The 23,470-nt window shown below is 31.7% G+C and overlaps 1 protein-coding gene and 1 non-coding gene across 2 annotated transcripts in view; one reads left to right on the top strand and one right to left on the bottom strand.

The window, feature by feature from the left end:
- Positions 1-23,470, bottom strand: part of Galntl6 (polypeptide N-acetylgalactosaminyltransferase like 6) — a 1,038,819-nt gene that overhangs the window by 762,146 nt on the left and 253,203 nt on the right. The gene's annotated exons all lie outside the window — the stretch shown is intronic.
- Trnav-cac (transfer RNA valine (anticodon CAC)) lies at positions 17,008-17,080 on the top strand. The gene has a single exon. It is a non-coding gene; the product is annotated as a tRNA-Val (tRNA).

The raw sequence follows: 23,470 nt of genomic DNA, 5'->3' as shown, positions 1-23,470 counted from the left end.
AATGAAGACTGCTGCTAACCATTCATAGTAAAATCTCATGACTATGAAAATGGTGAAGGTTGGAGTTAGTCAACCCAGAAAGAAAACAAAGTCAATTTTATGGCTAATGGGAAAAGTAAGAATAAAATAAACTTCATTTTTCAGGAAAGGTTATTTACTTTTGATTGCTTGAAGCGGGGGTCTTTGTTGATTTGTATACTAGAAACTGTACTATGACTCATTTCATGATTGGTAATTTTAATAAGTATATTAATTAGTAGAAATGACTAAAACTATGAAAAGGTTTTTACTCATTTTATAATCTTTTACCTTATATAATGTATGTATACAGAACTATACATAATAATTATGTTCAAATATTCCTTATGATCATAATATTTATCTATAATTATAAAATAATATGCAAACTCAATATTTTAAATAATTAACAGGCATATTACCATTAAAATATGAGGTAATAATGATGGATCTTTGGGGAATAAAAATATTTTAATAATTTTCTGCACTTTAGATCACTTTCAAGGTCTTAGAGAAAATAAATATTGTTATAAACTTGTGAGGTTGGAGGGAATCACTGAGAATATATAGATCCCATTGTATTATTTTTGCATATGAGGAGAATAATGCCCAAAATGTTTTAAGAAATTGAGTACCATATATAGCCAATAAGTGGCTGGTATGTAAGAACACAGGAACAAAAATAATTGCATCCTTTTCTCTTTTAATACATTTAGTTTTTATTGACACATAGTAATTGCATGCATTTATAGGCTATTTATAGGGCATAGTATGACATTTCAATACATACACACAACATTTAATTATCAGGTAAGGGTAATGGCATACATATCCTATAATACATTCATCATTTCTCAAAATCCTCTCTGTAGCTCTTTTGAAATAGTCACTTACTTATTGTCAGCCATAGTTATCCTATCGTGCTTTAATACAACAAATATTAGCCTTCCTATCCAACTGCATTCCCATCCAGTTAGCCTTCCTCTCTCTTCCCACCCAGCCTCACAAGGTTCCCAGAATGCAGTAACCACTAAAGTACTCTCTACTTTGATGTCCATGCTTTTGCTTCTACATACAAGTGAGAACATGAAGTATTTGTACTTCTGTGCTTTGCTTATTTCACTCAACATAATATGCTATGTTTACACCCATGTAGCTGCAGATGTCAGAACTTTATTTCTTTATGATGAATCATATTCCATTATGTACATACATACACCACATTTTCTTTATCCTTTTATTTGTTGATGCATCCCTTAGCTGGCTTCACATTTGGGCTATTGGGAATAGTGCTGTGAAAATGTGTGAGTAAAAATTTCTCTTGGACATACTGATTTCAATTCTTTTGGACATATAGTTAGTATTGGCATATCTGCATTATATGGTAATGCTGCTTTTAGTTTTTGTTTTGTTTTGTTTTTCCCCAGAAACCTCCATATTGTTTCCACAATGGCTGTGCTACTTTACATTTCTGCCTACTATGATGATTGCCTCTTTTGTTCCACATCCTCACCAGCATGTTATGTATTATATTTTAATAGTAACCATTCTAACAAGAGTTGATTCTAACTGAGCTCACTGTGATTATAATTTGCATTTCCCTGCTGATTATTGATGTTAAGCATGTTTTTATATATTTGTTGGAGTTTTTTTGTATATCCTCTTTTGAGAAATGTCTATCCAGGTCATATACCCCTTTTTAAATGAGATTATTTGGGGTTTTTGCTGTTGAGTTGTTTGAGTTCCCTATGTATTCTGCAAATTAATCCCTTGTTGGATGAATAGTTTGCAAATATTTCTTGCATTCTGTACATTGTCTCTTTGCTTTGTTAATTGTTTCCTTTGCTGTAAGAAACAGTTTAATGTAAACTTGCCAATTTTGTTTCTTGTATTTTGGGGGTGGTATAAAACATTGTCTAGACCAGTGTTCAAAAATATTTCCCCTATGATTTCTTCCAGTAGTTTCATACTCTTAGGTTTTACTTTTAACTATTTAATTCACTTTGAGTTAAATTTTGTCTATGGTTAGAGATAGGGTTCTCCTTTGTTTCTTCTGCATATGGATACCCACTTTTTCCAGGACAACTTACTGAAGAGATTTTCTCCAACATTTGTTCTTTGCTGGAATCTAAATGACTATAAATACGTGGATTCATTTCTGGGTTCTATGTTCTGTTCCTGTGGTCTATGTGTCTGTTTTATCCCAGTACCATGCTGTTTTGTGTTCTGTAACCTCAGAGTAGTGTTCTTGTGGCTTTGGCTGTAATCAAGGTGATGTCTGCAGGTATCTGAGCTTAGCCTGCAAGGGTCTTAGGATTCTTCTGCTTCTAGGATGCAGCTTTTTTACAGTGGGTTTGCCAGTAGTTCAGGGTGTGGTATACCCAGCTGCAGGTATAGGGTGTCTGTCAGTTTCTATAGATTGTGTCTGGGAATAGGCCACCCCAGTGCCCTCAATAAAGGTTCAGCACAGAGTGCTTATCAGTGTCTGAAGGCTGTGTTTCATGAACTGTCTCAGGGAAGAACTATTTAGGGTAGTTTGCCCAGATCCAGAGGTGGGTAAAGAGGTCACCTGATTATTTTCTGGAGAGCAAAGCGTGTTTTCTTTTTGCAATTGAAAGAAGTTTTTAATGTGATATATATTTAGACCAATTTTACAAGGTGCTGTATCCAGTCTGAAATGTCAATTATTTCCAAGTTAATCAGTTAAAAAGGAAGTAAAATCCAATAACTTAAATGATATAAGGTATGTTTAAATTATGAAATGAGAAACTAAACTGTAAAATTTATCTTACAATCAGTGTTCAATAAAATGTTATTTAATTGAAATTTCTGTATGCCTCTGGGTACAGAATATATAGGCAAATATTAGGCACTTAAATTCTTTCCTATATGAAGGTAGAGAGTAGCCATTATAAGGTCCTCAACACATCTGAGGTTGCTTTCTTATTTTTAAAATAGGAAATTGGTATGGCTGTCTTTTAAATTTTTTCAACATTTTTTTAAAGAAAAGCAGAGTTAGTAGCAAACTTACAAAATTAAGATGAGTGTTTCAATATTTAAAATGTATATAGTTTAAATATGAAAGACAAGCAATAGTTTAAACATGGATGTTTGCGGGTACATGAGAGATTGAGAGATGGAGAAAATACATCAGTATGTATTTCTGTTTAATCATACGATTTAATATGATTTCAATGTCTTTTTAATTTTGTTCTAATTAGTTATTCATGACAGTGGAATGCATTTTGACACATCATACATAAATACAGTATAACTTCTCATTCTTCTGGTTGTACATGATGTAGAATCATACCAATCATGAAATCATATGTGTACATAGGATAACAATGTATGATTCTTTTTTTTATCCTTCCTACCCACATACCCCTCCTCTCCCCTCATTCCCCTATGCCTATTCCAAAGTACCTCCAACCCCATTGTGAATTAGCATATGCATATTAGAGAAAAATCCAGTCTTTGGTGTTTTGGAATTGGCTTATTTCACTTATCATGATATTCTCTAGCTCCATCCATTTACCTGCAAAATGCTATAATTTTATTCTTCTTTAAGGCTGAGTAATATTCCATGGTGTATATATACCACATTTTCTTTTTCCATTCATCTGTTTAAGGGCATCTAATTTGGTTCCATAGTTTGGCTATTGTGAATTGAGCTATCATAAACATTGATGTGGCTGTGTCACTCTAGTATGTTGATGTTAAGTTCTTTGGGTATGAACCAAGGAGTGAGATGGCTGGGTCCATAGTGGTTCCATTCCAAATTTTATGAAGAATCTTCTTACTCCTTTACATAATAGTTTTACCAATTTGCATTTCTACCAGCAATACATGAGTGTATCTTTTTCCCCACATCCTCGCCAACATTTATTGTTGCTTGTATTCTTGATGAATGTCATTCTGATTGGAGTGAGATGAAATCTTACACTAGTTTTGATTTCCATTTTCTATTTGCCAGAGATGTTGAATATTTTTTCATATATTTGCTGATCAATTGCATTTCTTCTGTGAAGTATCCAGTTCCTTAGCCCATTTATTGATTGGGTTTTTTGGCGTTGAGTTTTATGCTCTATCTGAGGTGCATGTGGTAAAGATTTTCACCCATTTTGTAGGCTCTCTCTTCCTGATATTAACTATTTTCTTTGCTGAGAAGAAGCTTTTTAGTTTGAATCCACCCTATTTTTTGATTCTTTGTTTTTAATTAGTTGGTCAAGATTTTACTTCTTGTACTTTAGGACTCTTGTTAAGGAAGTCAGTTCCTAAGTTGACATGGTGAAGATCTGGACCTACTTTTTCTTCTATTAGGTGCAGGGTCTCTGTTCTAGTGCCTATTCTTTGATCCATTTTGAGTTGTTTTGTGCAGGGTGAGAGACAGGGGTATAATTTCATTTTGGTACATATGGGTCTCCAGTTTTTCCAGTACCATTTGTTGAAGAGGTTATCATTTCTCCAATGAATGTTTTTGGCCCCTTTGTCTAGTATTAGATAGCCATACTTATGTGGGTTTGTCTCTGTATCTTCTATTCTGTACCATTGGTTTTCTTGCCAATACCGGGCCATTTTTATTACTATGGCTCTGTACTATAGTTTAAGTTCTGCTATTGTGATGCCTCCTTTTTCATTCTTCTTGCTGTTTATTTTTTTGGCTATTCTGGGTCTCTTATTTTTACAAATAAATTTCATGATTTATTTTTCTATTTCTATAAAAATGTCATTAGGCTTTTAATAGGAATTGCATTAAATCTGTATAACACTTTGGTAATATGACCACTTTGACGATGTTAATTCTGCCTATCCAAAAGCATGGGAGAGCTTTCCATCTTCTAAAGTCTTCTTCAATTTCTTTCATTAGTGTTCTGTACTTTTATTGTAGAGGTCTTTCACCTCTTTTGTCAGATTGGTTTATAAGTTTTTGTTGTTGTTGTTTTGTTTTTGAGACTATTCTGAATGAGGTAGTTTTTCTAATTGATCTTTCAGTGGATTTATCACTGATATATAGGAATACACTTGATATCTGGGTGTTGATTTTACATACTTCCACTTTTCTGTTCATTTCTTAGTTGTAGAAGTTTTCCAGTAGAATTTTTTTGGATCTTCTAAATATAGAACCACTTTATTGGCAAATAGTGATAGCTTGAGTTTTTCTTGTCCTATTTATATCCCTTTAATTTTTTCATCTGTCAAATTGCTCTGGCTAGAGTTTCCAGGAGTATGTTTAATAGAAGTGGTGATAGAGGACATCCTTAAATTCAATGGAAAGTATCACTGATAGACTAGACCACTTGGAAAAAAGAACCTCATGGCACAAAGACAAAATAAATAATTTTGAAAATAAAATTGAACATGCAGAGAAGCTGCTAAGAGACAGTGAACAGAAATTCAAAGAACTATTGGATAATATGAAAAGACCAAATTTATGATTTATTGGAATAGATGAAGGCACAGAGACACAAACCAAAGGAATGCACAACATTTTCAATGAAATAATATCAGAGAGTTTCCCAAAAATAAAGAATGAAATGGAACATCAAATATGAGAGACTTATAGAATCCCAAATGTACAGAATTACAACAGACCCACACCAAAGCACATTATAATAAAAGATTTGAGCATACAAAATAAATAGAGAATTTTAAATGCTGCCAGGGAAAAATAAGAGGTAACATTTAGCGGGAGACCAATCTAGATCACAGCTGATCTCTCAAGCCAGACCCTCAAAGCTAGGAGGTCCTAGAACAATATCTACCAATCTCTGAGAGAAAATGGATGCCAACCAATAATTTTATATCCAGAAAAAATAAGCTTCATATTTGAAGATGAAATAAAAACCTTTCATGATAAACAAAAGTTCAAAAAAAATCGGAACTAGAAAGCCTGCACTTCCAAAATTTTCAGTAAAATATTTCATGAGTAGGAATAGGAAAAAAAATTGAAAACCAGCAAAGGGAGGTACTACACTAAAGACAATCAAAGGAGAAATAAAGTCAAGTTAATTTCATAAATAAGACAAAATGAACAGGATTACAAATCACATCTCAATAATAACCCTGAATGTTAATGGCCTAAACTCATCAATCAAAAGGCACAGACTGGCAGATTGGATTGAAAAACAAGACCCAATAATATGCTGTCTCCAAGAGACTCACCTCATAGACTGAATGTGAAAGGTTGGGAAAAAATATATCACTCACATGGATTGCATAAACAAGCAGGGATTTCCATACACATATCAGATAAAGTGAATTTCAAGCCTAAGTTAGAAGAGACAAAGAAGGACATTTCATACTGCTTAAGGGAATAATACATCAACAAGACATAACAATCATAAATATTTATGCCTCAAACAATGGAGCATCTAGATACATCAAAGAAACCTTTCTCAATTTCAAGAAGCAAATAGACCACAACACAATAATACTGGGTGATTTTAACACAGCTCTCTCACTAGTGTATAGGTCTTCCAAACAAAATCTAAACAAAGAAACAATAGAACTCAATAATACAATCAATAATTTGGAATATATATATATATATATATATATATATATATATATATATATATCTATATAGAGAGAGACAGAGAATATTTTATCCATCAATGAACAAATACATTTTCTTCTCAGAAGCATATGGATCCTTCTCTAAAATAGACTATATCTTATGACACAAAACAACTCTTAGCAAATACAAAAAAATAGAGATATTACGCTACATTCTAACATATCGTAATGGAATGAAATTAGAAACCAATGATAAAATAAAAAAATAAGCTACTCCAATACCTGGAGACTAAATAATATGCTATTTAATGAATAATGGATAGCAGAAGGTATCAGGAAAGAGACATAAAAAAATTCTTAGAGGTAAAAGAGAACAATGATACAACATATCAAAATTTCTGGGATACTATGAAGGCAGTGCTAAGAGGAAAGTTCATTTCATTAAGCTCATTTATTAAATAAAAAATAAAAAGTCAAAAAATAAATCACCTAATAGTGTATCTCAAAGCCCTAGAAAAAGAAGAATAAATCAACACCAAAAGTAGAAGAAAACAGGAAATAATTAAAATTAGAGCAGAAATTAATGAAATTGAAATAAACAAATAACAATTTAAAAAACTGACAAAACAAAAAGTTGGTTCTTTGGAACAATAAATAAAATTGATAAAACCTTAGCCATGCTAGCCATGAGAAAGTGAGAGAAAACTCAGATTACTATGGTTCATGATAAAAAAGAAATATCACAATAGACACTATTGAAATGCAGAGAATAATTAGAAACTATTTTGAAACTTTATACTCCAATAAGACAGAAAATCTCAAAGATACTGACAAATTTCTTAGTACATATGGTCTACCCAAACTGAATCAGGAGGATATACACAATTTAAATAGATTAATTTCAATGAAATAGAAGACGTGATCAAAAGCCTACCAATTAAGAAAACTCTAGGACCAGGCGGATTCTCAGCTGAGTTCTAGTAGACCTTCAAAGAAGAATTAACACCGATATTCCTCAAATTATTTCATGAAATAGAAAAGGAGGGAACTTTTCTAAACTCATGCTATGAGGCTAGTATCATTCTGATATCAAAACCAGACAGAGACACATTAAGGAAAGAAAACTTTAGAAAAATATCCCTGATGAAAATAGATGCAAAAATTCTCAATAAAATTCTACAAATTGCATACAAAAACATATTAAAAAGATAGTGTACCACAATCAAGTGGGGTTCATCCCAGGGATGCAAAGTTGTTTCAATATATGGAAATCAGTAAATGTGATTCATCAGCACATCAATAGACTTAAAGACAAGAATCACATGATCATCTCAATAGATGCAGAAAAAGCATTTGACAAAATACAGCACCACTTCATGTTTAAAACACTAGAAAAACTAGGGTTAGTAGGAACATACCTCAATATTTTAAAGCTATCTTTGATAAGCCTAAGGCCAACATCATTCTAAATGGAGAAAAATTGAATGCATTCCTTTTCAATGGACTTTTTTTTATATAAAAGCTGCACATCTAACAATATTTGCTTGTCCTAGGATCCTCACTGAATAAGAAAAGCATTATTAACCTTTTGGTCAATTTGTCCATATACCTAATCACTCAATTAACTTCTCATTTTTACTTTTATTTGGCTATATTACCTCAAAAATAGAGCAAACCTTATTATCACACACAGGACTTCTGCTCTACACAGCAATTACTACCTTCCTATCCTTGGATAGACACTTTCAATACCTTTGATGCTATACCAGAAGTCTTGAGGAGATAGTAAAGGCTTAGGTCAGTTTTAAGGGCTATTCAAATCAAGGATAATTTAAAGGACTATCCAAATCAAGGATGATTTATTATTCTATTGTTAACAACAACTTCTATTACTGTTTATTTTATTTATTTATATATATATATATATATATATATATATATATATATATATATATATATTCCTATATTATTCTCAATAATCCAAAGAGGAAAATACAGTTAATAACTTGATTTTAGATATAAGAAAACTAACATTTAGAAAGGTTAGATTCATCTTACAAAGTCACACAGCAAAATGTCAGGATTAGAAATCAGGTTGTCTGGCTCTAGAGGTCGTTTTATTACCCAGTTGCCTACATAACAGGCCAAAGGGAATCCCTCTCCTGAAAAAAATAATGTTTTAATTGTCATTTTATTACATTTTCTTATACTTCTCCTAAATTGCTACCCCTTACTTTTTAATTATATAAATCTTTATACAATTTTTTTTCAGTTGAGGTTTTTTTTTTCCCTCCCTTTTTGATCCCCTGGTGTACTGTGCACATCTAGGGGAAGGCTCCAAAGATGATTCATTGGAAAAGGAGAATAAGGCATTGGAAAATCTAATTATATTATATTTCCTTTGGTCCTTTAAAATATTATTTTACCATAAAGTAAATGCAAATCCATGTATTATAAAAATGTGGTTGAATGCGTAGGTATTCAGGGTGCTTGATCAAATTTGAACTTTCTCACATATTAATTGTTATTATATATTTACTATTTTGTGATCTCTTATTTGTACTCCAATTTGCTTCTTGAGTTCAGAAATTGTGTTTTTTTAGTTTCTTTTTAAATTACCTGTGCCATTAGAACGACTTTATATGAGTGACCCATTGTCTAAGAAAAACTTGATATTTTCAAAATCTATGTCAGAAAATGTCTACACATGCAAAATTATGAAATAATTGCAAAAGTCCGTTGAAGCACAGAAGGATGATAGCTATAAAATGGTGGGAGTAGGTTGACCCTAATTTACAGAAGAATTTTTAATTGATTTAATTTAAACTCAAGAGCAAAGGTTGTATAACAGTTCTTCCTCCCTTCCCCCTTCAAAGTACAGAGTTAAGTGTGCAGATTCAGGATGGGTCATCAGTTACATGAGAATGAATCTAGACCTGTACCCAGGCTGGGCACATTGTGACTTTAAGGCACCTTGGTGTTCTGTTCAAATGATATTTTTATTTTCAAGAATACACAATTGCCTCGGAAAGTTTTCTAAACATAAAATCAATAGGTATAAAAATAAAAGCAAATATATAAGTAAGTAAGTAAGCTACAACTTTCCTAGGGTCACGTAAGAATACACTATGAGTGAATCTGCACATCATGAACAACCACAAGAATGGGATCCTAATTAGAATAAGTTCTACTCCATATATGTAAAATATGTCAACATATACTCTATTGTCATGTATACCCTAAAATAAAAAATTTAAAAAATAAGAAAGCTGTAAGTGCAGTTGAAAATATTTGTGAATTAGTTATTAGACCCCTCCAACATCCATGTTTTCTTCTCAGAATGGCATGCACTTAGAAGTCTGCTGAGAAGCAGTGGATGGTAAAATTGGAAAAGTCCACAGAGTTCAAATAACAGATAACCTCAGTCTTTGCTAAATGTCTAGGCACACACTTGGACTACATTTCTGAATCCTCTTTGTGATTAGGTGTGGTCATTTCTGAACAAAGAAGAAGAGCAAATGTGAACCTCAAGCATACTGTGCGTGTGATCCCCCCTCCTCATCTTATTACCTGGTCACAACGAGAAGATTCAAAGCCCAGAAGATGAAAGAGATGTTTGTACTATATGATGTTTTGAGAATAGTTGTAGGAATATATATGATCTGCTTTATGAGTCAAAAATAAATTTTACTGTATATTTCACTTACATATGGGTAATATTCACTAGTTTATCTTGACTAATATAGCTAGTCAATCTTGGACTAATTACTCTAACCCCATACTCCAAATTACAACTTTTCTTAAAAATATCATGTATTTAAAATTCAGCATGCCCAAATTCCAATTCATCCTAACTTAGAAAGGCCCTTTTCAATAATGAATGTCTTATAAGTGATGAAGCATCAGTACATAGTAGAAGACTTGACAGCAGGCCATGCTTTGACGACTTTTCCTCATTCATTGTAGATGCTCAATGAATGTGTTGAATTGACAACGAGTAATCTATTTCCTACTCCAAGTCCCAATCATCTAATTTTCTACATAAATGGGACAACTTGAAATGTGAAACTGTGTAAGTGGCTTTATACTAATGAACAAAAATCCAATTCTATGGAGCCTCTATTCATAAATCATAAATCATGACCTCATTATCTTCCTCAATTCCCAAGTTATCTGCATAGTTTTAGGAGAAAAACTGGAGTTCAGGTTGTCTTATCTATTGGGTACATTGCTATGCTAAACTGGCAATCTAGTGGACAGCTCAGAATTGCTGAAAATGTTCAGGGGAAATGCACATTAATGTGCTTTCTCCTATTTTCTTAGTTCATCATTCACTTGAGCATGCATTTCTCAATTAAGTAATTCATTTGCAATTTTCTGTGGGAAATCATGTAAGCAGTTTCTATCATGCGTTTAGAAGAGAGGTGAATTGAGGCATACACTAAGTAGATACTGCCAACTCAATGCTTTTAAATGAAGTCAGTTATATTTTAGAGCTGCTGACATGATATTTGAAATTTAATTAAGAAAAAATTCAGAATACAGAAGATCTCTAAAGGGTCAGATGGAAAAATCACAAGTGATAGGTTTATAAAAGTAGTCTTTTTATTGCTTTTTTTTCCCCTTTGTGTATAGGGGATTGCACTCAGGGGCACTCAATCACTGAGCCACATTCCAGCCCTATTTTTTTGTATTTCATATTTAGAGACAAGGTTTCACTGAGTTGCTTAGTGCCTCATTCTTGCTGAGTGTGGCTTTGAACTTGAGATCCTCCTGCCTCAGCCTCCTAAACTGCTGGGATTACAGGCACTTGCCATGGCACCCAGTTAGGCTTTTCTGTTATAGCCCCAAACAGAAACTTTTTTGGAGATTCAGCTTCCTCAACTCACTTTGTCCTATTGTCCCAATTTGGAGCATCTATAAAAACTTAAATATAGTAAAAATACATGGCATAATTGTATTATATAATATAAATATATAAGTACATAATTATATTATAATAATATTAATACATAATAATACATATATATATATATATATATATATATATATATATATATATATAAGCTCTGTATTATTATATACGACCTATTTTAAGGTGCCTGTGTCAAATTTGTTGAAATATTTGCAGAATTAAAACTATGGAATTTAATTAATCAAACACTATATACATATCATACTAAAAGTTTTAAATATAATTTACCTACAGAATATGGCTTATATGCAGTAAAAGGATCACTATGGCCTTTTGCCTTATTAATAAGACAAATTCTCCATAAAATAATAAATTGTATTTTAGCAAGTGGTAAGGGAGGAAGGAAAAATCATGCATATAGTGACAGGCATGTACATGCATGCATGCATTCACCCCACTACACAAATTAAAGGTCTCTGAAATTAACAACAAAAACAACAACAAAATCCACCTATTGAGGAAATGAGAATGAGCCTAAACTAAAAATTGGTGCAAATACTTTGGCAGGGATGATGTTTTTGGTGGTACAAACACAACTTATTAATCATTTTGAAAATTAAAAAAAGATCATATTCAAAAAAATCCAAAAAATATATGACAATGATATGATTGAATGAAAAGTTTTAAAAGTCCTTTTCAGCAATGAAGAGGAAATCCTATCTCAGTCAAGGCAATGAGATATCACCATGTGGTATCACACAGACTGTCAGGGATAAAGAAAATCCTGGCTATCTCAAAATTTCAAACTTAATGAAGAAACTGTTTGTTTGTTTATTTTTCTATAACCAGATGGGCCATGTTAATCTTCTATGCATTTGGATCAAAATAAATTATCTGTTCCAATATTTTGGTTTTTTTTTTTTCACTTAAAAGCATCTTTTTGTTTTCCTTTTTTCTGTACCTCACAAAATAAATGTTTTCAATAATTGATACTCCAAAGAATAATACAAACTATTTTATAAGAGGTTTGTTCTGCAAAACAGGCTCACTATTCCATTGACTCTGTGCCATAAGATAAATGATATTTATCCCTCAATCTTAATACCCGATGTTGATTTTTCCACAGCTGACCTGTTAAGCAAGCATAAATCCAAGCATCTAGGGAACACAATTAACTATGTGGTAACCAGAGCTCTAGAAAGGCATCAGGAAAACAAACTGCAGCCCCAAGGAACTTACCATCTCCTCTGGAAGCCAACATAGAAAAATGAAATAAGTTCACTAAATTTGGGGCTGGGGATGTGGTTCAAGCAGTAGCACGCTCGACTGGCATGCGCGAGGCCCGGGTTCGATCCTCAGCACCACATACAAACAAAGATGTTGTGTCCACTGAAAACTAAAAAATAAATAAATTTTAAAAAATTTTCTCTCTCTCTCTCTCTCTCTCTCTCTCTTAAAAAAATTCACTAAATTTGAAAACAAACTAAATTAAACCCAAATTCCTAGGATAAAAACCCAAAAAACAAACAAACAAAAAACAACGAAGGAGTCTTAAGCACTCTCAGTCAGCAAAATGCTAAAGATTAGGAGAGAGGAGTAGACCAGATATTTTGTATGAATAAAGGAAGGGAGTGGAAGCCACAAAGATGAAGAAACCCAGGGACTGTGGCATGTAAAGTGTATACCTTTGTGGTCCCAATACCCAGCTGAGCAGGTGACTTGAGGCATTCTGATAGGGAACTTTTAGCATCAACAGATGGGCTGTGCCCAGTGAGATGGAGTAAGTGTTGTGATAAGACTATTTGACTTAAGTAGTAAAGAGCTTAATGAGATTAACTAATACAACTTACTGATAACTGAGGAATTTTGGAATAAAGTAATACCTGCCTTTACTGAATGACCATTATTTACTGGAAACCAGCTCAGACTTGGACTCAGAGATGCTACAAGGAAAGTACTGGAAGAATTGGAAGCTATGGAGAAGAAATTGATATCCATAAATGGAAGTGAGTATAAGTAACTGATACCAAGAGGCCTGACAGATTCCTTGAGATGAGGTTCTGGATCTTTGAAGAAGTCTTATTTGAAGGCAAAATAATAATTGAATCCCAGACCAACAGCAAGGGCTGAAATAAATGTAATGTAATATTGGACCTCTGTAAAATTTCTTTTGGATTAGTTGACCTCAGATTTGAATAAACTAGGCACTTCCTCTTACTTGGTAAACTAAAATGATAAACTAATGTAGACACTGAACTATTTTAAACCATTTTTTAAAAGACAAAAAAAAATTCTTGCTATAATATTAAAAATATATTGGGAATGACATGGTTAAATGAGGAAGAAAGAACTGTATTAAACAAAATGAATCAAAAGTAACAATTAGTTCTTTTACTTTAAATGTGACTCTTGCCTTTTACATCAATCAGCTGAGACTTTTACTATGATTGAAACAATTTTTCAGTTAAAGAAAGGGTTTTTTTTGTTTGTTTTAAAATGATGCCCCAATACTTAGATATTATCATCATAAAATTTAACTCTTCTTTGATAAATGCCCAAAGGTAAAAATGTTTGTTTCTATAGTGAATTAAAACACTTGATAGAACTGACAATCTACTCATCTCCAAGATCCTAAAATAAAATAAGCAATGTTGTTTTAACTTTAAATATTAAATAAAGTATACCCACAGGAGTTGATACACAGTATATAAATACTGGCAGATAGTGGCAGAATATTTACTTATGCTACATTTATGACAAATATGTAATAAAGCATCTTTTTACAAAGTTCTATGTTGTTAATAATTTTCTAAACTTAAATATCTTTCTATTTGAGAATTATTTGTTTTAAACAAGGAAAACTAAAAGAAATTATTACATATTTTCAATTTCTCTTCTATTAAGCTGCAGAGCTTTTCACATTAATAATGCTATATGATTACATTTATTTTAAAACCTAACCATTTCTAAGAAAATATGGCATTGTTTACATTTATCTTGCCAATTCCGGTGCAAAAATAACAGCTTGTCAATTTTACATGTTAACTTTTAAAATATTTTCTGTAAAGTTACTTTTGGTCATTTTAAAACTACTGCAGAGAGGAAATTTTTTTATTAGAAACCAATGTGTCATGGATGCTATCTCTTTGCATAATTTCTTTTTATGTAGTTAGCAGTTAGAATTATTTTGACAATTTTATCAATAAAACCCTTATGGAAAATGTAAGCATTTTAATTCATCTTATTCGAAATCAGGAAACTAAGAAATGACTCATGGCCTAAATCCTGGCATAAAATAATCATTTTTAGTGCAAATTATAGATAAGGATTCTGTATTCCTAAGCCTCATTTGAATTGTTCTATTCTCTCACTATTTAGTCATATTCTTTTTAGTATGTATCATTTATTTTGGAAAATTTGGGTTTTTTTTCAAAACTATATACTATATGTGGCTATTAACCTTATGGATCAAACTCAAGACACACGGTATCCAAATTGAGCATTAATATCACTGTTATCAATCATTATTACTTTATAGCTTGATCAATTCTCACTATTACTTCCTTCTGGAAACCATCTTAAATGTATAGTGGATTATGAAATGTTTATTCCCTAATCTCTTATGTATTTTCCAATTCTTAATATATCTTCAATCTAAGTAATATCTCAGATTTATCTTCCAATTCACTAATTCTCTCTTGATTAAATTCTTAATGGTCCTTCAAAAACCTATGGGCTTTTAAATTTGTGATAATGTTATTTTTTATAAGAAGAATCTTCTACTCTCTCCTCTTTGTCTACTGTTGTGAATTTGGACCTTTCTTTTTCCCCCTGCATCCTGTTTCTGGTAATAAATGCTTCTTTGCCTCATTAGAGACTGTATGTTTCAGTTATAGCAGTTTATGAGTTTGCAGGGTTTTTTTTAGCCTTGTTATTTTCCATTAGAAAGACCAGCATGAGAAAAACAAGTGTTCCCTTCCCAGGACATAGGTTCATATGCCTGGACTCTTCCTCTGAGCTTTGAGGTGCCAACACCAGCCAATGAGCACTCTCTGTTCAAAGCTCCATGTTTGAGCCCCACAGAATTCTTCTGTTATGTTTCTAAATTGTAATAAACCCACTCCCTCCCCTTCATTCTACACAATAGACATGGTAAGCAACTTCCTGTGGTTCCGACCCCCACAATATCTGTGTGTTCTTCACTACTTTTCAGTTTATGGACAACTAGCTGATAATTTTTTATTAAATTGATTTTGTTAACACAACTCATTTCTGCTCTTTACTGGATCTCAGCTGCTATACTCCCTAAAGAGAATATCCATAGATATGGTTGGTTGAAGAGCATGGATATTGACTGGACCAAATGTCCCATCTTAGGCTCCACCCTAGACCTACTAATTGAGGATCTTTATAGGAGGTACTTATAGACATTGAAGTTTGAAAAGTGCCTATCTAGAGTAGAGATGGGCACACTATAACTTCTGATTGATCTTGCATATAAAAGTTTGTTGGAACACAGTAATACCTTTCCATTTAATTGTTTATAACTGCTCTTGTTACAATGACTGAGTTGAGTACACAAAACAGAGACATTACGTTCTGCCTAAAGTATTGACTGACCTCAATCAGCAAAAGTTTGCTGACCCTCTGGCTAGAATACAGCAACAGTCTAAAATTGAGTGTTAAATGGATGATTCTATGATTTTTTTTCAGCTATTAACACAACTGGCCAAGACAATAGTTATAAACCACCCAATACATTAGCCAAACTACTTCTTTCTAAATATGTCCCTCTCTCCTATGTTTCTGAATGTATTATGGCACATTGTTTGAAAACCCATCAGAATTCAGAATTAGAACTTGATAATAACCAAATAATGAGTCCATTTAGCTTTCTAAAATGTGTTAGAATAAAATGGCATTTCTGTTACTATGATTAGTGCACTGAAATAAATCTGAAATGCAATGTTAGAATGAGATAAGCTTTTTAATGGAGAAAAATACAGCTTTTATAGCCTTAAACTAATATGAGTTATGAATGAACAATAAAAATGACCCCACACATTATTTTAGCCCTTATATGTCTACATTGCAAATTACATTTTCTGTAGCATTATCAAGCAATACAATAGTTTAATATTGAAATCAATATTCACAGACTGTTTACACAACCCACACTGTGCTTTCATAGTACAATTCTTATTAAGGCCATGTACCCAGCATGGAAATAACTTTATTGTGATGGAAGATTTGATGGGGTCATTACAAAAAAAAAATTATCTATGTATCTCATATATGCAGAAAATTGCTCTTCAAGTAAAAAGTCCAGAAGTTTAGAATAAAGCAGAAAACATTGTGTATTTCTCTTCTCAGAAGTAGGACAATTCAGAAAAGGAAAAAAAAAAACAAAAACAAAACCAAGTCACTGCTTATGGGAAATATACGATCAAGAAAAACAACTTTCCCTCATCCTCTTAACATCTTCTAGAGCTAATTTTATCTTTATTTAAATTTCCTTCTTGGATGTCCTATAATAATCAAAGAGTTCAAGGGCTGGGGATATAGCTCAGTTGGTAGAGAGCTTGCCTCACATGCATGAGGTCCTGGGTTCAATCCCCAGCACCACCACCAAAAACAAAAAGAGAAAAAAATCAAAGACTTCATGTCAAAGATCATTATGAAGATTTGTTGTCATTTTATCCAAGTTTTGATATCAATGACCAAATGCCTTTGGGAAAATCATTTTATAAGACGTTTTTTAGGTTTTATATTTTGAAAAATAACCATATAAAAATAAAACGAAATAACAAAGTGAAGCCTCACACCCCAACTGTGGCATTAACCCACAATACTTTTCCATATGTCAATTACATTATAGTTACTCTGTTCATAATTCTTTCTCATTAGGCAAGATATCATACACTGTAATACACAAAACTTGCCTTATAATTTTCACAAATGGATACACCTAGATAAGTCTTACGGCAGTTTGTGATAAGAGTTCCTTCCTACCAAAATGTTCCCATTTTTTTCCATTCCAATTGCTTTTTGACTATCCTCTGCAAGCCTTTAATGACAAACATTATTCTGAAAATGATTTTTTCATTTTACTTTTGCCTGTTTTAGATTTTTGTTTTCTAATGGAAGCATAAAATTTGGTTTTATTTTATGTTTGGCTTCTTCTGCTGCTCTGCATAATGTTAGAGAGATTTATCTAGACCATTGCCTTTAACTTGTGGCTTTGCATTGCTCAGTACTATTCTAATTCATGAATGTAACACAATTTGTTTCCATTCTCCTGAAGTTGGACATTTGAATTATTTCAGAATATAATATTTGAAACCAAAAATTTACATTGATTTCTTTCAGAGATTATGCCACAAAGTTGACAAAATAAACAGCACTAACTAAATGGAGCAAATTCTTTGCATTCTGAAACAAAGTATATTATAAAAGAAACTTAGCTATTCTGACATTCCTCACCTTAATAGACTCTTTAATAGAGAAATCATGTCTACTTAACAAGTTAATTTGGAGTTTATATATATAAATTAATATCTTCAACACTTATAATACTACATATATTATATATAAACTACATATATTATATATAAACTATATATATTATGTCATACATAATACCTGTATTATATGCATATGATATATGCATGATATATATATATATATATATATACATATTACCTATATTATATATATATGATATATACATGTGTATGTATATATATACATATATATGTGTGTGTGTATGTATATATATATACATATATATAATTTTTAGCAGGTTTTTTCAACTATTAAGACCTCAGTGGATGTTAGTACTCATTGTTTTTATTATTAGTAATAGAAAAAAGCAATGGAAAGATTCTAAAATGACTCAATGAAAATAAAATTTCAGGCAACATGCTATCACCTTGGTGTATAATATTACTGACTTAATTTTCTATTGGTCTTCAGCTGAAATGGAAAACATGGCTGAGAATTAGGGGTTGTAGGTCAGATATCTGTTTTGATATGAAGATTGGTATCAATGGAGGATTGGGCCTACATTGTTCCAATATTTTATCGTACTGATTTTTGTACTCACAAATTTTGCTTTAAAATTAAATGTTGATTCTTGAATTGTTATTATTCTATGTAGAATAATATTTTAGTGGCAGCACACTAATAGAAATAATTTTTCTATAGCAAATAAATGATATACATTGCTATACACACACATATATCTATGCTACTTTAAATTAGAATAATATAAACAGAACAATTCCTGGTAAAAATAATCAGTTTAATCTAATTTACTTTATGGTAATTTAACAGTAGGGTTGATGTGAGAAATATGAACTAAAGCACTACTTTAAAATTATGTTAGGATAGATTTATCCCTTTTAAATAATTTCAGCAAAACAAAATAAAAGCATATATCTGTTTCATTAGTCACACTAAACACTGAAACAAAAAAAAAAACTCTTTATATTTTCTAAATATTTTCACTTTTGACCTCATCCAGAATTACAATGAAAATTTACTTGGTAATTTTAAAATGATGTGCTTTGTAATAGCATTATAACTGGGAAATATTTTTAAAAGAAATTTGTTTGTGTTTCTATGTTGATCTAAGACCTTATATTTTATTTCTTTCCCATCTTTATCATTCTCAAGCTCATGAAGAAATAACACAACAAATATCAATGTAGTAAAATTTCTCTTAACACTAGATACCAGTAATAGTCAAGAGCCTGTAAAATAAAATTTCAGGAATGAACAAGTTTGAAGGAATGAACAACAATTCTCTAAATTTTCACATATAAATGAAAAGTTGCCTAGGCAATAGATAAATAAAAGTTCAGCAGGAACTCATATATAGGCACATTCTCAAGGGAATGATGGCTTTGGAAATGTCATATTTCAAGTGTGACTGCAATGTGGCAAGGTTGCTTTCTTAGACAACCTGGGTCAATAGTTCATTTGTATCTCAGTGATACCAACTCACCAGAAACAGCTACAAGAGTCCACAGAGAAGCTGTGTGACTAGGACAAGGACAAGAAACCATTACCAGAGCGGTAATCCCATCCTTATTTTGTCCTCTATTCTCCCTTGATCTGATAATTTACATTCCAGAAGCAGCACAAATGATACCACAATTCTACCAAAACAAAACAACTTCTAATATTGGGCAAATATAATTTCATCTCCATAACTAGAAGGAAAAAATAATTATGAGAAACATTGAAAGGGTAAAAACTTAAAACAATTATAAGCAAAGAAAAACAAATCTCCTACTTCATTCACTCCATCCCAGAACATACTACTTACTGCATAGCATTTCCCCACTGACTGTAGAGGGTTGGAGCTTACAATATCTCTAATTTGTATAAGAGAAGCAATTAGTCATCTCATTTCTGAGACAGGAATGAATCCAAAATCAGATGAGAAATATATTCAATCAATATCTCCAATGGAAATATAATGTGAGCCCCCTATGCAATTTACAACTTCGTAGTTGCCATAAATGAAAGGTTGGAAAAGTGAACATATATTTTAATTGTATGTGTAATCTAATTTGTACTCAATATTTCAATTCAAAATGTAACCAATATTAAAATTAAAATATTGTCTTTTTTCTGTCTTAAAAATCTAATGTGTATTTTTTTGTTTCTAGCATCTCTATTTGCACTTGCCACACTTCAAGTGCTCAAATGAGTGTGGTCAGAGGCTATAAAAGAAGAAAGTGCAGTTTTAATTTAAAAATGTATTGGTTTAATGTTAGGTGATAAAGAATCATTTGTCATTTCTGTTTACACCGTCATGCTTAGAAATTTGTTCTGTACCTTAATAACATTAAATTTCTTTCAAACTGGTATTTACTGTTTATATTATTTCAATCTTTATTATAACCTAGTATATTTGAGTAAGAAATTTGGCAAATATAATTAATTGTCATCTTTCTAATCACTTGTCCCTAGACCTGTTGATTAAATTTATTTCTCCAATGGTTGGGGATTATTTTGTTGAAAACGGAGACTTTTTAAATGCATTGGTCTGTGTTGTCACTCTGTTCTATTCCACTAGCGTGTCTTTCTCTGTGCATGCCAGAATTAAATTAAGTTTTTCCTTTTAAAGTGCTCACATCTGCATGGGACACACATATACATTGCCTACAGGAGACTAAAGTGGTCATGCTACTTTCATGTTCTAGATATGTATTTCAGCACTTATATGTGTCTTAGTCTGAATGTTGACTTGGGATTATAATGGCTATATAAAAAGCCCAGCTTTTCAAACATGGGCCAAGTTTCACCAAGTTTCCTTAGGTTGTGAAACTTTTTAAAAAGTTAATACAGGTCAGTCACTATGTTAATACTAAAATATTTTAGTTTTAGATGATTTGAGAGTTGAAAATCTGATATTTGGATGTTTTTTGGCTTTTTTTTGGAAAACCTAATATTGATATAGGCATCCAATATATGAGCTATTTCTCTCAGCTTAATCTCATCCAAAAATGTACTTCCATATGGTAATAAAATGTTGAAATAATCATGGAGTAGAAAATGTAAAATCCATGGAAAAATGAGTTTTACATTTTTGTTTAGCATTTACAGTTTCTCTAGGTATGAATTAACTCATTAAAAATGAGTTATTTAGCCCTTTTTCAATAAATTAATTTTATTGTAATATTATTCATATAATGTATTCAATTTTATCTCAAGGGTTAAATACTTTATTATTTAAGAAAATATTTCACAAAATGAAATTTTATTGGGTATAACATTCTTTGTGAGATATTCTTATTCATGACCATAATTTCTCATTTTTTTGTATTCAAACTTTTTATTTAATAACTGTATTAGCTTTCCATTACTACATCAAAATATCTGAGATAATTAACTCATAAAAGAAAATTTTTATTCAGCTCTAGTCTGTGATTGAATGCTTTCATTGTTTTGAGCCTCTGGGGATAGTATCAGATAGCAACTCAGGAGGGGATGTGAAGGAGCATGTGAATTTTAGTTAAACTCATGAGCCTGGAAGCAAAGGAGTAGAGGAAGAAACCGGGGTACCCATGATTCCCTTTGTGTTCATACCCTATGTGAACCCCTCACAAGTTCCCACCTCCTGAAAGTTTTAGCACCTTCTAAGAGCACTTCCTTGGGCACCAAGACACTTCATATGCGGACCTTTGCGGGATTCTTAGCCACTCATGTATTTTTAAATTTTCTAGTGTAGTTACACAACACTTAATGTTATGTGGTTCATCATCTTTTCCACTGTTTTGAAAGTGATAAATAAATCCCATGTTATTTTCATGGTTACTCAAAGATAATATTTGTGGCACTATTCTGACATTTGAAAGTCTACTTTGGAATCATGAAATGAAAATAATTCAGAATTGGAAGCTTATTCCTATTTCTAGAAATCATTAATTTTTTATTTCCTCCTCATCATCAAACCAATACCTAGAACTTTTAAATCATATTTGGACTGTTATTTACAATTTTGAGAAAATGAATGAAGACTAGGACATGAGTTTGTTTATGCTCTATAATCTGCCCATTTTGTAACATGTTCCCTAAGCTCTTCAATGTATATTTTGAAAGAGAAACAATTCCTCAAAGACCTTTTGATTATTGTTTTTTTTTTTCTTTTTATGAAGGTCAGTTCCATACATTTCTGCTGTATTTCTAAAAGGTTTTATTTTCTTTTTTTTTATTTTTTTTAATCATTCTAACAGTACGATGTTTGCAGCTGTCATCAGAACTCAGAACAAAAGTTACAATTTCTGGGAGGAATTTTCTGACAAAGCCTTTGTTATTGAATGTAAGATTTGAAGAAGCCTAAATATGAGCAGAAAAAAGTCTATGTAACATAAGGTGAAAACTTCCTTTGAATCCTGAAAAATGAAGATAAATAAACAGCTAGACAAAAAAGAAATGGAGCCCCATAAAGATTTCACAATGTAACTTCATCTTGTGAAGTGCATACATCTGCAGCTGTTAGTGAAATTATTAAATTCGCTTCACGGGTTGGTGGAAGTGTTTTGGGATGGTAAATTGATGAGATTGAGCCCTTTGACGAAGGGAAGCATACTGAGTTCCTCAACCCTCATATGCCATGAAATCTAGGAATTCAAGCCAAGTTTTTCCCCAATCTTCAATAGTCTGGTCCCATATAACACTAAATTATGTATTGCTTATAGAATAAAAATGATCACAAATCTAAATACTGAATCAATGTTTCTTTAAACTTCTAAGAAAATTACCCGAGAATGAAACAGACATCTTTTCCATTAGAAAACAAGTGCCGTTGATCCTGGTTAAGTTATACCATTCCCCTCCTGGTTCTCATGGTGCTGAGTAGTACTTTTTTTTTTTTGATAATTTTCTCTGATTCCCCAAAGCTCTGGGTTCCATATTCTAATAGTTGAAGCATGGGATAGTAGACCTTGATGACAATAGTATTAGCATTATTGTCAAAGCTGCAGTTTTTCAATTTGTTCAAATTCTTCACTGTTGCTATAGATACATACCTGCTGGCAAGATTTAGCTAAATTGAAGCAAACAGAAAAGGATGCTGTGCTGCCAATGAATCCTACCTTCTGATGACAGTGTTTTCTTACTGGGAAAGATCAATTATATATTTATATTACCAAAATGACTTCACATTTCCTTTTCACCTCCAGAACCCTGATTATAACCATCTATCATTTTCTTACCTTGTTGAAAACAGTTTCTTTTTCTACCAGAGATGCCTGTGGGGTTTCAAATTTGACTTTTATTTAGAAATATCTTAGTCAAAAAATGTTCCTCTTTTATCATGTTTAAAACTTCAGAAAGACCTTCTACTTTCAAATTATGAAGAGGAATGTTAATTACACATGCAAAATATTTATTCACATTGTTACTAAGTGGATTTAGAAATAAATGTATTTGGCATATTTCTAATTTTCTTCTATTTAACTGATTTCCAATTATCACCTTTCATTTTTGTTTTTCTAATCTCAG

This window comes from Callospermophilus lateralis, chromosome 4, assembly GCF_048772815.1.
Source record: "Callospermophilus lateralis isolate mCalLat2 chromosome 4, mCalLat2.hap1, whole genome shotgun sequence".
In the NCBI taxonomy this organism is placed as follows: domain Eukaryota; kingdom Metazoa; phylum Chordata; class Mammalia; order Rodentia; family Sciuridae; genus Callospermophilus; species Callospermophilus lateralis.
Note: the sequence above shows the minus strand (reverse complement) of the source record. Positions and strands in the feature narration are given on the sequence as shown.